This window comes from Artemia franciscana, unplaced genomic scaffold, assembly GCF_032884065.1.
Source record: "Artemia franciscana unplaced genomic scaffold, ASM3288406v1 PGA_scaffold_47, whole genome shotgun sequence".
NCBI lineage: Eukaryota > Metazoa > Arthropoda > Branchiopoda > Anostraca > Artemiidae > Artemia > Artemia franciscana.
In genome coordinates, this window is record NW_027062688.1 from 214,573 (window position 1) to 225,766 (window position 11,194).

The following is an 11,194-nucleotide window of genomic DNA, read 5'->3' on the forward strand; positions in this document are numbered from 1 at the left end:
TGCCATTGTAGGTTCTTCAGTCATTTTACAATTAAACATTTTTCCGTGAACGCATGTCTTAAATACCATTAATGACGTCACCGTCATAACAAAAATGACGACAACTAACTTGATGACGTCAGTCAACACAGAAACATGACATCACCTGACAGACAGACAGACAAACAGACAGACAACTTATTTATATATATACTAGCTGTTGGGGTGGCGCTTCGCGCCACCCCAACACCTAGTTGGTGGGGGCGCTTCGCGCCCCCCCCAAGCCCCCCCGCGCGCGTAAGTCGTTACGCGCCATATTAGTTACGCGCCATTGTAGTTGTGTCCCTATGTCCCACCTGTGAATATAGATATATATATATATATATATGTTTTTAACTACGTAAAACTTGCGAATATACAACATTCTTTGCTGTCCCATTGTCTGTGCATATAAATAGATTGTTTACCGACTCTTGAAAATGCAACATATAATGGTCCATGGGAAAACAATCCGTATTCAGATCTATACCTCATGATTCTAATGATTGCCCTTGAGCTTTGTTGATGGTGATTGCTAATCTACCATTCCCTGTGTCGCCATCGTCATTTATATATCCCCTTGTGCCCCCCGGCATCCCCTTTGTAGTTTTGTCCCTGTGTCCAGGTCGTCATTTGTGTCCCGGTGTCCCAGTCTGTGATTTCTCTTTGAGTGTCCCGGGCGTCATCTATATTCCATGTGTCCCGGTGTCTCGGTCGTCATTTATATCCCCCTGTGCCCCCCGGCGTCCCCGTTGTAGTTGTGTCCCTGTGTCCCGGTCGTCATTTATATTCCCTGTGTCCCGGTCGTCATTTGTATCCCGGTGTCCCGGTCTGTATATACATTCGTTTTTTAGTTTTGTTTTTCTCCTTTATTTTTTTCCTTTTTTCTTTTTTTTCTTTTTTAGTTTATTTAGATTTTTAGATTTTTTAGTTTTTTTATTAGTTTTTATTTTTTTTTTCTTTTTAGTTTTTTTGTAGTTTTTACCTTTTTTTTAGTTTTTTTAGTTTTTTTTTACTTATATCCTGGTCGTCATTTATACTCCCTGTGTCCCGGTCGTCATTTGTGTCCCGGTGCTTTGTTGATTGCTAATCGAACATTCCTTTTGTCCCGGTCGCTTTCTCTTTGAGTGTCGTCATTCATATTCCCTATGTGCCGGTGTCCCGGTCGTCATTTGTGTCCCGATGTCCCGGTCTGTAATTTCGTCAGTTGAAAACTTATGATGAAATAAATTTTTAATTTTTTCCCTTTTTTTGTTTTTAGTTTTTTTTTTATTGGTTTTTACCTTTTTTTAGGTTTTTAGTTTTTTTCTTTTTTCTTTTTAGTTTTTTTTGAAGTTTTTATCTTTTTAGTTTTTTTATTTTTATTTATATTTTTTTAGTTTTCTTTTTCTCCTTTATTTTTCAGTTTTTTCCTTTTTTTAGTTTTTTTTCTTTTTTAGTTCTTTTAGTTTTTACCTTTTTTAGTTTTTACCTTTTTTAGTTTTTTTAGTTTTTTAGCTTTTTTTATTTTTTTTTTATTAGTTTTTAGTTTATTTTATGGTTTTTTCCTTTTTTTAGTTTTTTTTTTTAGTTTTTTATCTTTTTTTAGTTTTTTTTAGTTTTTAAGCTTTTTTAGATTTTTTTATTTTGTTTTCTTACTTTTTTTTGTAGTTTTTACCTTCTTTAGATTTTTGCTTCTTTTATTTTTTTAGCTTTTTTAGTTTTTTTTCATTTTTTCTTTTTAGTTTTTTTGTAGTTTTTATCTTTTTTATTTTTTTGTATTTTTATTCATATTTTTTTAGTTTTCTTTTTCTCTTTTATTTTTCAGTCTTTTCCTTTTTTTAGTTTTTTTCTTTTTTAGTTTTTAGTTTTTTTTAGTTTTTTACCTTTTTTTAGTTTTTTAGTTTTTTTAGTTTTTTAGATTTTTTAGTTTTTTTATTAGTTTTTAGTTTTTTTTGTAGTTTTTGCCTTTTTTTAGTTTTTTCATTTTTTTTTAGTTTTTAGTTTTTTACCTTTTTTTAGTTTTTTTTAGTTTTTTAGCTTTTTTTAGTTTTTTTTTTTAGTTTTTTATCTTTTTTTATTTTTTTACGTTTTTTCTTTTTAGGTTTTTTCTATTTTTAATTTTTCTAATTTTTTTTTTAGTTTTTTCTTTTTAGTTTTTTTTTTAGTTTTTTACCATTTTTCTTTTTTCGAATTTAATCTATTGTCAAAATATTTCGAAATATTTATGCAATTTCCAGTTTTTACATTCTAGTTTGTTTTCTTTTATACATATAGAAGATATAATCTGGCGTAACGGACAGACAACTTATTTTTATATATATAGATATATATATATATATATATATATATATATATATATATATATATATATATATATATATATATCTATATATATAAAAATAAGTTGTCTGTCTGTCTGTGGATGTGTGGATGGATGTGTCAGGTGACGTCACCTGAAAAAACTGGATTAGGTGACGTCAAAACTGAAAAAACTAAAAAAAGGCAAAAACTACAAAAAAAACTAAAAACTAATAAAAAAAATAAAAAAGCTAAAAAACAAAAAAACTATAAAGGTAAAAACCAATAAAAAACTAAAAAAAAACTGAAAAAACTAAAAAAAGGCAAAAACTACAAAAAAAAACTAAAAACTAATAAAAAAAGTAAAAAAGCTAAAAAACTAAAAAAACTAAAAAAACTAAAAAAAGGTAAAAAACTAAAAAAAATAAAAAATAAAAAAAAACTAAAAAAAAGGAAAAAACTGAAAAATAAGCTAAAATAAAGGTAAAAACCAATAAAAAACTAAAAAAAAAAGGAAAAAACTAATAAATGACGACACTCAAAGAGAAAGCGACCAGGACAAAAGGAATGTTCGATTAGCAATCAACAAAGCACCGGGACACAGGGAGTATAAATGACGACCAGGACATAAGTAAAAAAAAAAAACTATCTATATATATAAAAATAAGTTGTCTGTGGATCTGTGGATCGTGGATCAGGTGACGTCACCTGAAAAAACTGGATCAGGTGACGTCAAAACTGAAAAAACTAAAAAAAGGCAAAAACTACAAAAAAAACTAAAAACTAATAAAAAAAATAAAAAAGCTAAAAAACTAAAAAAACTAAAAAAAGGCAAAAACTACAAAAAAAACTAAAAACTAATAAAAAAGCTAAAAAACTAAAAAAACTAAAAAAAGGCAAAAACTACAAAAAAACTAAAAACTAATAAAAAAAATAAAAAAGCTAAAAAACTAAAAAAACTAAAAAAACTAAAAAAAGGTAAAAAACTAAAAAAACTAAAAACTAAAAAAAAACTAAAAAAGGTAAAAACAAAAAGAACTAAAAAAGAAAAAAATAAATGACGACACTCAAAGAGAAAGCGACCAGGACAAAAGGAATGTTCGATTAGCAATCAACAAAGCACCGGGACACAGGGAGTATAAATGACGACCAGGACACAAGTAAAAAAAAAATTAACAAAACTAAAAAGAAGGTAAAAACTACAAAAAAACTAAAAAGAAAAAAAAACTAAAAACTAATAAAAAAACTAAAAAATCTAAAAATCTAAATAAACTAAAAAAGAAAAAAAAATGAAAAAAAAAAAGGAGAAAAACAAAACTAAAAAACGAATGTATATACAGACCGGTACACCGGGATACAAATGACGACCGGGACACAGGGAATATAAATAACGACCGGGACACAGGGACACAACTACAACGGGGACACCGGGGGAAACAGGGGGATATAAATGACGACCGGGACAAAAAAACTAAAAAGAAATAAAAACTAAAAACTAATAAAAAAAACTAAAAAATCTAAAAATCTAAATAAGCTAAAAAAGAAAAAAAAAGGAAAAAAATAAAGGAGAAAAACAAAACTAAAAAACGAATGTATATACAGACCGGGACACCGGGATACAAATGATGACCGGGACCCGGGACACAGGGAATATAAATGACGACCGGGACACAGGGACACAACTACAACGGGGACACCGGGGGAAACAGGGGGATGTAAATGACGACCGGGACACCGGGACAGGGAATGGTCGATTAGCAATCACCATCAACAAAGCTCAAGGGCAATCATTAGAATCATGAGGTATAGATCTGAATACAGATTGTTTTCCCATGGACCATTATATGTTGCATGTTCAAGAGTCGGTAAACCTGACAATCTATTTATATGCAAAGACAATGGGACAGCAAAGAATGTTGTATATTCGCAAGTTTTACGTAGTTAAAACCATATATATATATATATCTATATTCACAGGTGGGACATAGGGACACAACTACAATGGCGCGTAACTATTATGGCGCGTAACGACTTACGCGCGCGGGGGGGCTTGGGGGGGGGCGCGAAGCGCCCCCACCAACTAGGTGTTGGGGTGGCGCGAAGCGCCACCCCAACAGCTAGTATATATATATATATATCTATCTATATAAAAATAAGTTGTCTGTCTGTCTGTGGATGGATCAGGTGACGTCACCTGAAAAAACTGGATCAGGTGACGTCAAAACTGAAAAAACTAAAAAAAGGCAAAAACTACAAAAAAAACTAAAAACTAATAAAAAAAATAAAAAAGCTAAAAAACTAAAAAAAACTAAAAAAAGGCAAAAACTACAAAAAAAAACTAAAAACTAATAAAAAAGCTAAAAAACTAAAAAAACTAAAAAAAGGCAAAAACTACAAAAAAAACTAAAAACTAATAAAAAAAATAAAAAAGCTAAAAAACTAAAAAAACTAAAAAAACTAAAAAAAGGTAAAAAACTAAAAAAACTAAAAACTAAAAAAAACTAAAAAAAAGGAAAAAACTGAAAAATAAGCTAAAATAAAGGTAAAAACCAATAAAAAACTAAAAAAAAAACTGAAAAAACTAAAAAAAGGCAAAAACTACAAAAAAAAACTAAAAACTAATAAAAAAAGTAAAAAAGCTAAAAAACTAAAAAAACTAAAAAAACTAAAAAAAGGTAAAAAACTAAAAAAAATAAAAAATGAAAAAAAAACTAAAAAAAAGGAAAAAACTGAAAAATAAGCTAAAATAAAGGTAAAAACCAATAAAAAACTAAAAAGAAAAAAAGGAAAAAACTAAAAAAAATTTTCATCTAAAAAACTAAAAAAAACTAAAAAAGGTAAAAACTAAAAGAACTAAAAAAGAAAAAAATAAATGACGAAACTCAAAGAGAAAGCGACCAGGACAAAAGGAATGTTCGATTAGCAATCAACAAAGCACCGGGACACAGGGAGTATAAATGACGACCAGGACATAAGTAAAAAAAAAAAACTATCTATGTATATAAAAATAAGTTGTCTGTGGATCTGTGGATCGTGGATCAGGTGACGTCACCTGAAAAAACTGGATCAGGTGACGTCAAAACTGAAAAAACTAAAAAAAGGCAAAAACTACAAAAAAAACTAAAAACTAATAAAAGAAATAAAAAAGCTAAAAAACTAAAAAAACTAAAAAAAGGCAAAAACTACAAAAAAAAACTAAAAACTAATAAAAAAGCTAAAAAACTAAAAAAACTAAAAAAAAAGGCAAAAACTACAAAAAAAACTAAAAACTAATAAAAAAAATAAAAAAGCTAAAAAACTAAAAAACTAAAAAAACTAAAAAAAGGTAAAAAACTAAAAAAACTAAAAACTAAAAAAACTAAAAAAAAAGGAAAAAACTGAAAAATAAGCTAAAATAAAGGTAAAAACCAATAAAAAACTAAAAAAAAAACTGAAAAAACTAAAAAAAGGCAAAAACTACAAAAAAACTAAAAACTAATAAAAAAAAGTAAAAAAGCTAAAAAACTAAAAAAACTAAAAAAACTAAAAAAAGGTAAAAAACTAAAAAAAATAAAAAATAAAAAAAACTAAAAAAAAGGAAAAAACTGAAAAATAAGCTAACATAAAGGTAAAAACCAATAAAAAACTAAAAAGAAAAAAAGGAAAAAACTAAAAAAAATTTTCATCTAAAAAACTAAAAAAAACTAAAAAAGGTAAAAACTAAAAGAACTAAAAAAGAAAAAAATAAATGACGACACTCAAAGCGAAAGCGACCAGGACAAAAGGAATGTTCGATTAGCAATCAACAAAGCACCGGGACACAGGGAGTATAAATGACGACCAGGACATAAGTAAAAAAAAAAATTAACAAAACTAAAAAGAAGGTAAAAACTACAAAAAAACTAAAAAGAAAAAAAAACTAAAAACTAATAAAAAAACTAAAAAATCTAAAAATCTAAATAAACTAAAAAAGAAAAAAAAAGGAAAAAAATAAAGGAGAAAAACAAAACTAAAAAACGAATGTATATACAGACCGGTACACCGGGATACAAATGACGACCGGGACACAGGGAATATAAATGACGACCGGGACACAGGGACACAACTACAACGGGGACACCGGGGGAAACAGGGGGATATAAATGACGACCGGGACAAAAAAACTAAAAAGAAAAAAAAACTAAAAACTAATAAAAAAACTAAAAAATCTAAAAATCTAAATAAGCTAAAAAAGAAAAAAAAAGGAAAAAAATAAAGGAGAAAAACAAAACTAAAAAACGAATGTATATACAGACCGGGACACGGGATACAAATGACGACCGGGACACAGGGAATATAAATGACGACCGGGACACAGGGACACAACTACAACGGGGACACCGGGGGAAACAGGGGGATGTAAATGACGACCGGGACACCGGGACAGGGAATGGTCGATTAGCAATCACCATCAACAAAGCTCAAGGGCAATCATTAGAATCATGAGGTATAGATCTGAATACAGATTGTTTTCCCATGGACCATTATATGTTGCATGTTCAAGAGTCGGTAAACCTGACAATCTATTTATATGCAAAGACAATGGGACAGCAAAGAATGTTGTATATTCGCAAGTTTTACGTAGTTAAAACCATATATATATATATATATATATATATATATATATATATATATATATATATATATATATATATATATATATATATATATATATATATATATATATATATATATAATCTATATTCACAGGTGGTGGGACATAGGGACACAACTACAATGGCGCGTAACTATTATGGCGCGTAACGACTTACGCGCGCGGGAGGGCTTGGGGGGGGGGGCGCGAAGCGCCCCCACCAACTAGGTGTTAGGGTGGCGCGAAGCGCCACCCCAACAGCTAGTATATATATATATATATATATATATATATATATATATATATATATATATATCTATCTTCTATCTATATAAAAATAAGTTGTCTGTCTGTGGATCTGTGGATCAGGTGACGTCATGTTTCTGTGTTGGCTGACGTCATGAAATTAGTTGTCGTCATTTTTGCTTTGACGGTGACGTCATTAACGGTATTTAAGACATTTGTTCACGGAAAAATGTTTAATTGTAAAATGACTGAAGAACCTACAATGGGGACGCCGGGGGCACAGGCGGGATATATAAATGACGAACGGGACTTAGGGATTGTTCGAATAGAAATTACAGACCGGGACACCGGGACACAAATGACGACCGGGACACCGGGACACAGGGAATATAAATGACGACCGGGACACTCAAAGAGAAATTACAAACTGGGACACCGGGACACAAATGACGACCGGGACACAGGGAATATAAATGACGACCGGGACACAGGGACACATCATTAGAATAATGAGGTATAGATCTGAATACGGATTGTTTTTCCCATGGACATTTATATGTTGCATGTTCAAGAGTCAGTAAACCTGACAATCTATTTATATGCACAGACAATGGGACAGCGAAGAATGTTGTATATTCGCATGTTTTACGTAGTTAAAAACATATATTTATATCTATCTCTATTCACAGGTGGGACACAGGGACACAACTACAATGGCGCGTAACTAATATGGCGCGTAACGATTTACGCGCGCGGGGGGGCTTGGGGGGGCGCGAAGCGCCCCACCAACTAGGTGTTGGGGTGGCGCGAAGCGCCACCCCAACAGCTAGTATATATATATAAAAATAAGTTGTCTGTCTGTCTGTCTGTGGATCAGGTGACGTCATGTTTCTGTGTCGACTGACGTCATGAAATTAGTTGTCGTCATTTTTGCTATGACGGTGACGTCATTAATGGTATTTAAGACATGCGTTCACGGAAAAGTGTTTAATTGTAAAATGACTGAAGAACCTACAATGGAAACAGGCGAGGAAGCTGCTCAAAGAGTCTATGCCAAAAAACTTGCTGCTGATAGAGAAAGTAAGAAAAGAAAGCGTTCCGAGGAATCACAAGAACAGCAAGAAAACAGACTTGCGGCTAAAGAACACAAAACCGCGCAGTTAGATGAAAATCCACCTGGACAGCGAGAGTCAAAACATATCAAAACTGAAAATGATAGCGATGATGATTGGGTTTTTGACTTGGATAAGGTCATCAATGCCTACCAGATTTAAGTTAAAAAAACAAAGGTTCGTCGATATGTACTTCATAGTGACGCTGAAAAATAAAGAAGAAAAAGAAAACTGAAAAAAGAAAAAAGGTAAAAAACTAAAAAAAAACTAAAAAGAAAAAAACACTCAAAGAGAAATTACAGACCGGGACACAAATGACGACCGAGACAGAGGGAATATAAGTGACGACCGGGAACCTCAAAGAGAAATTACAGACTGGGACACCTGGACACAAATCACGACCGGGACACAGGGAATATAAATGACGACCGGGACACAGGGACACAACTACAACGGGGACGCCGGGGGCACAGGCGGGATATATAAATGACGACCGGGACACAGGGATTGTTCGAATAGAAATTACAGACCGGGACACCGGGACACAAATGACGACCGGGACACCGGGACACAGGGAATATAAATGACGACCGGGACACTCAAAGAGAAATTACAAACTGGGACACCGGGACACAAATGACGACCGGGACACAGGGAATATAAATGACGACCGGGACACAGGGACACATCATTAGAATAATGAAGTATAGATCTGAATACGGATTGTTTTTCCCATGGACAATTATATGTTGCATGTTCAAGAGTCAGTAAACCTGACAATCTATTTATATGCACAGACAATGGGACAGAGAAGAATGTTGTATATTCGCATGTTTTACGTAGTTAAAAACATATATTTATATCTATCTCTATTCACAGGTGGGACAAAGGGACACAACTACAATGGCGCGTAACTAATATGGCGCGTAACGACTTACGCGCGCGGGGGGGCTTGGGGGGCGCGAAGCGCCCCACCAACTAGGTGTTGGGGTGGTGCGAAGCGCCACCCCAACAGCTAGTATATATATATATATATATATATATATATATATATATATATATATATATATATATATATATATATATATATATATATATATATATATATATATATATATATATATATATATATATATATATATATATATATATATATATATATATATATATATATATACTAGCTATTAGGGTGGCGCTTCGCGCCACCCCAACACCTAGTTGGTGGGGCACTTCGCGCCCCCCCAAGCCCCCCCCGCGCGCTCTAGTTACGTTTTTGTAGTTTTTTTTAGTTACGCGCCATTGTAGTTGTGTCCCTGTGTCCCACCTGTGAATATATATATATATATATATATATATATATATATATATATATATATATATATATATATATATACTTGCGAATATATAATATTCTTTGCTGTCCCATTGTCTGTCCATATAAATAGATTGTGAGGTTTACCAACTCTTGAACATGCAACATAAACATTGTCCATGGGAAAACAATCCGTATTCAGATCTATACCACATTTTTCTAATGATTGCCCTTGAGCTTTGTTGATGGTGATTGCTAATCGAACATTCCCTGTGTCCCCGTCGTCATTTATATATCCTCCTGTGCCCCTGGTGCCCCGTTGTAGTTGTGTCCCTGTGTCCTGGTCGTCATTTATATTCCCTGTGTCCCGGTCGTCATTTGTGTCCCCGTGTCCCGGTCTGTAATTTCTCTTTGAGTGCCCCGGTCGTCATTTATATTCCCTGTGTCCCAGTCGTCATTTGTATCCCGGTGTACCAGTCTGTAGTGTCATCTTAAAATGACGTCATATACAAACCCTTATATGCTTATAATGACGTCAAATGCAAACCCACAAACAAACAAACATGCATGTATACAACTTATTTATACATATATAGATACAGTTTCTTTTTTAGTTTTTCTTTTTTTAGTTTCTTCTTTTTATTGATTTGTTTTCCTTAATTTGTCAATGCTCATTCTAAGATTGACACTTGGAAAAATCTTTACGTGCCAAGCATGCTAAAGCTCCAACAATCTATAATAAAGTTTTGGGTTCTGTTCTAAGGTTTTCGAATTACTTTAGTCTATTGTCAAATTATATTGAAATATTTGTGCGATTCCCAGTTTTTTTAGTTTTTTTCCTTTTTAGTTTTTTAGCTTATTTTCTTTTTTTTCTTTTTAGTTTTTTACCTTTTTATTTTTTTACGTTTTTTCTTTTTAGGTTTTTTCTTTTTTAAATTTTTTTTATTTTTTATTTTTTTTTAGTTTATTCTTTTTAGTTTTTTACCACTTTTCTTTTTTCAGTTTTCTTTTTCTTCTTTATTTTTCGGCGTCATTATGAAATACATATCGCCGAACCTTTGTTTCTTTAACTAAAATCTGGTAGGCATTGATGACCTTATCCAAGTCAAAATCCCAAACCCAATCATCATCGCTATCATTTTCAGTTTTGATACGTTTTGACTCTTGCTGTCCAGGTGGATTTTCATCTAACTGCGCGTTTTTGCGTTCTTTAGCCGCAAGCCTTTTGGCATTAACCCTTTGAGCAGATTCCTCGGCTGTTTCTTATGTCATTGTAGGATTTATACTAAAATTTCTCTTTGAATTAACTATTTGAGCAGTTTCCTCGGCTGTTTCTTCTGTCATTTTAAGATCTATACTAAAAATTCCTCTTTACGTGCTAAGCTTGCTAAAGCTCAACAATTTATAATAAACCTTAATATTGAAGTATCTGTTTTAAGGTTTTCGAATTACTTTAATCTATTGTCAAACTATTTCGAAATATATATGCAATTCCAAGTCTTTACATTTTACCCCAACACCTAGTTGGAGGCGGCACTTCGCGCCCCCCAAGCCCCCCAGGTGCGTAAGTCGTTACGCGCCATATTGGTTACGCGCCATTGTAGTTGTGTCCCT

At 32.1% G+C, this 11,194-nt stretch overlaps 1 long non-coding RNA gene across 1 annotated transcript; it reads left to right on the plus strand.

Annotated features, from left to right (window-relative positions):
• Positions 1 to 2,354: 2,354 nt before the first annotated feature.
• LOC136041857 (uncharacterized) lies at positions 2,355 to 6,298 on the plus strand. The gene is made up of 2 exons (XR_010621117.1): positions 2,355 to 5,785; positions 5,876 to 6,298. It is a non-coding gene; the product is annotated as an uncharacterized LOC136041857 (long non-coding RNA).
• The last annotated feature ends 4,896 nt before the right edge of the window (positions 6,299 to 11,194 follow it).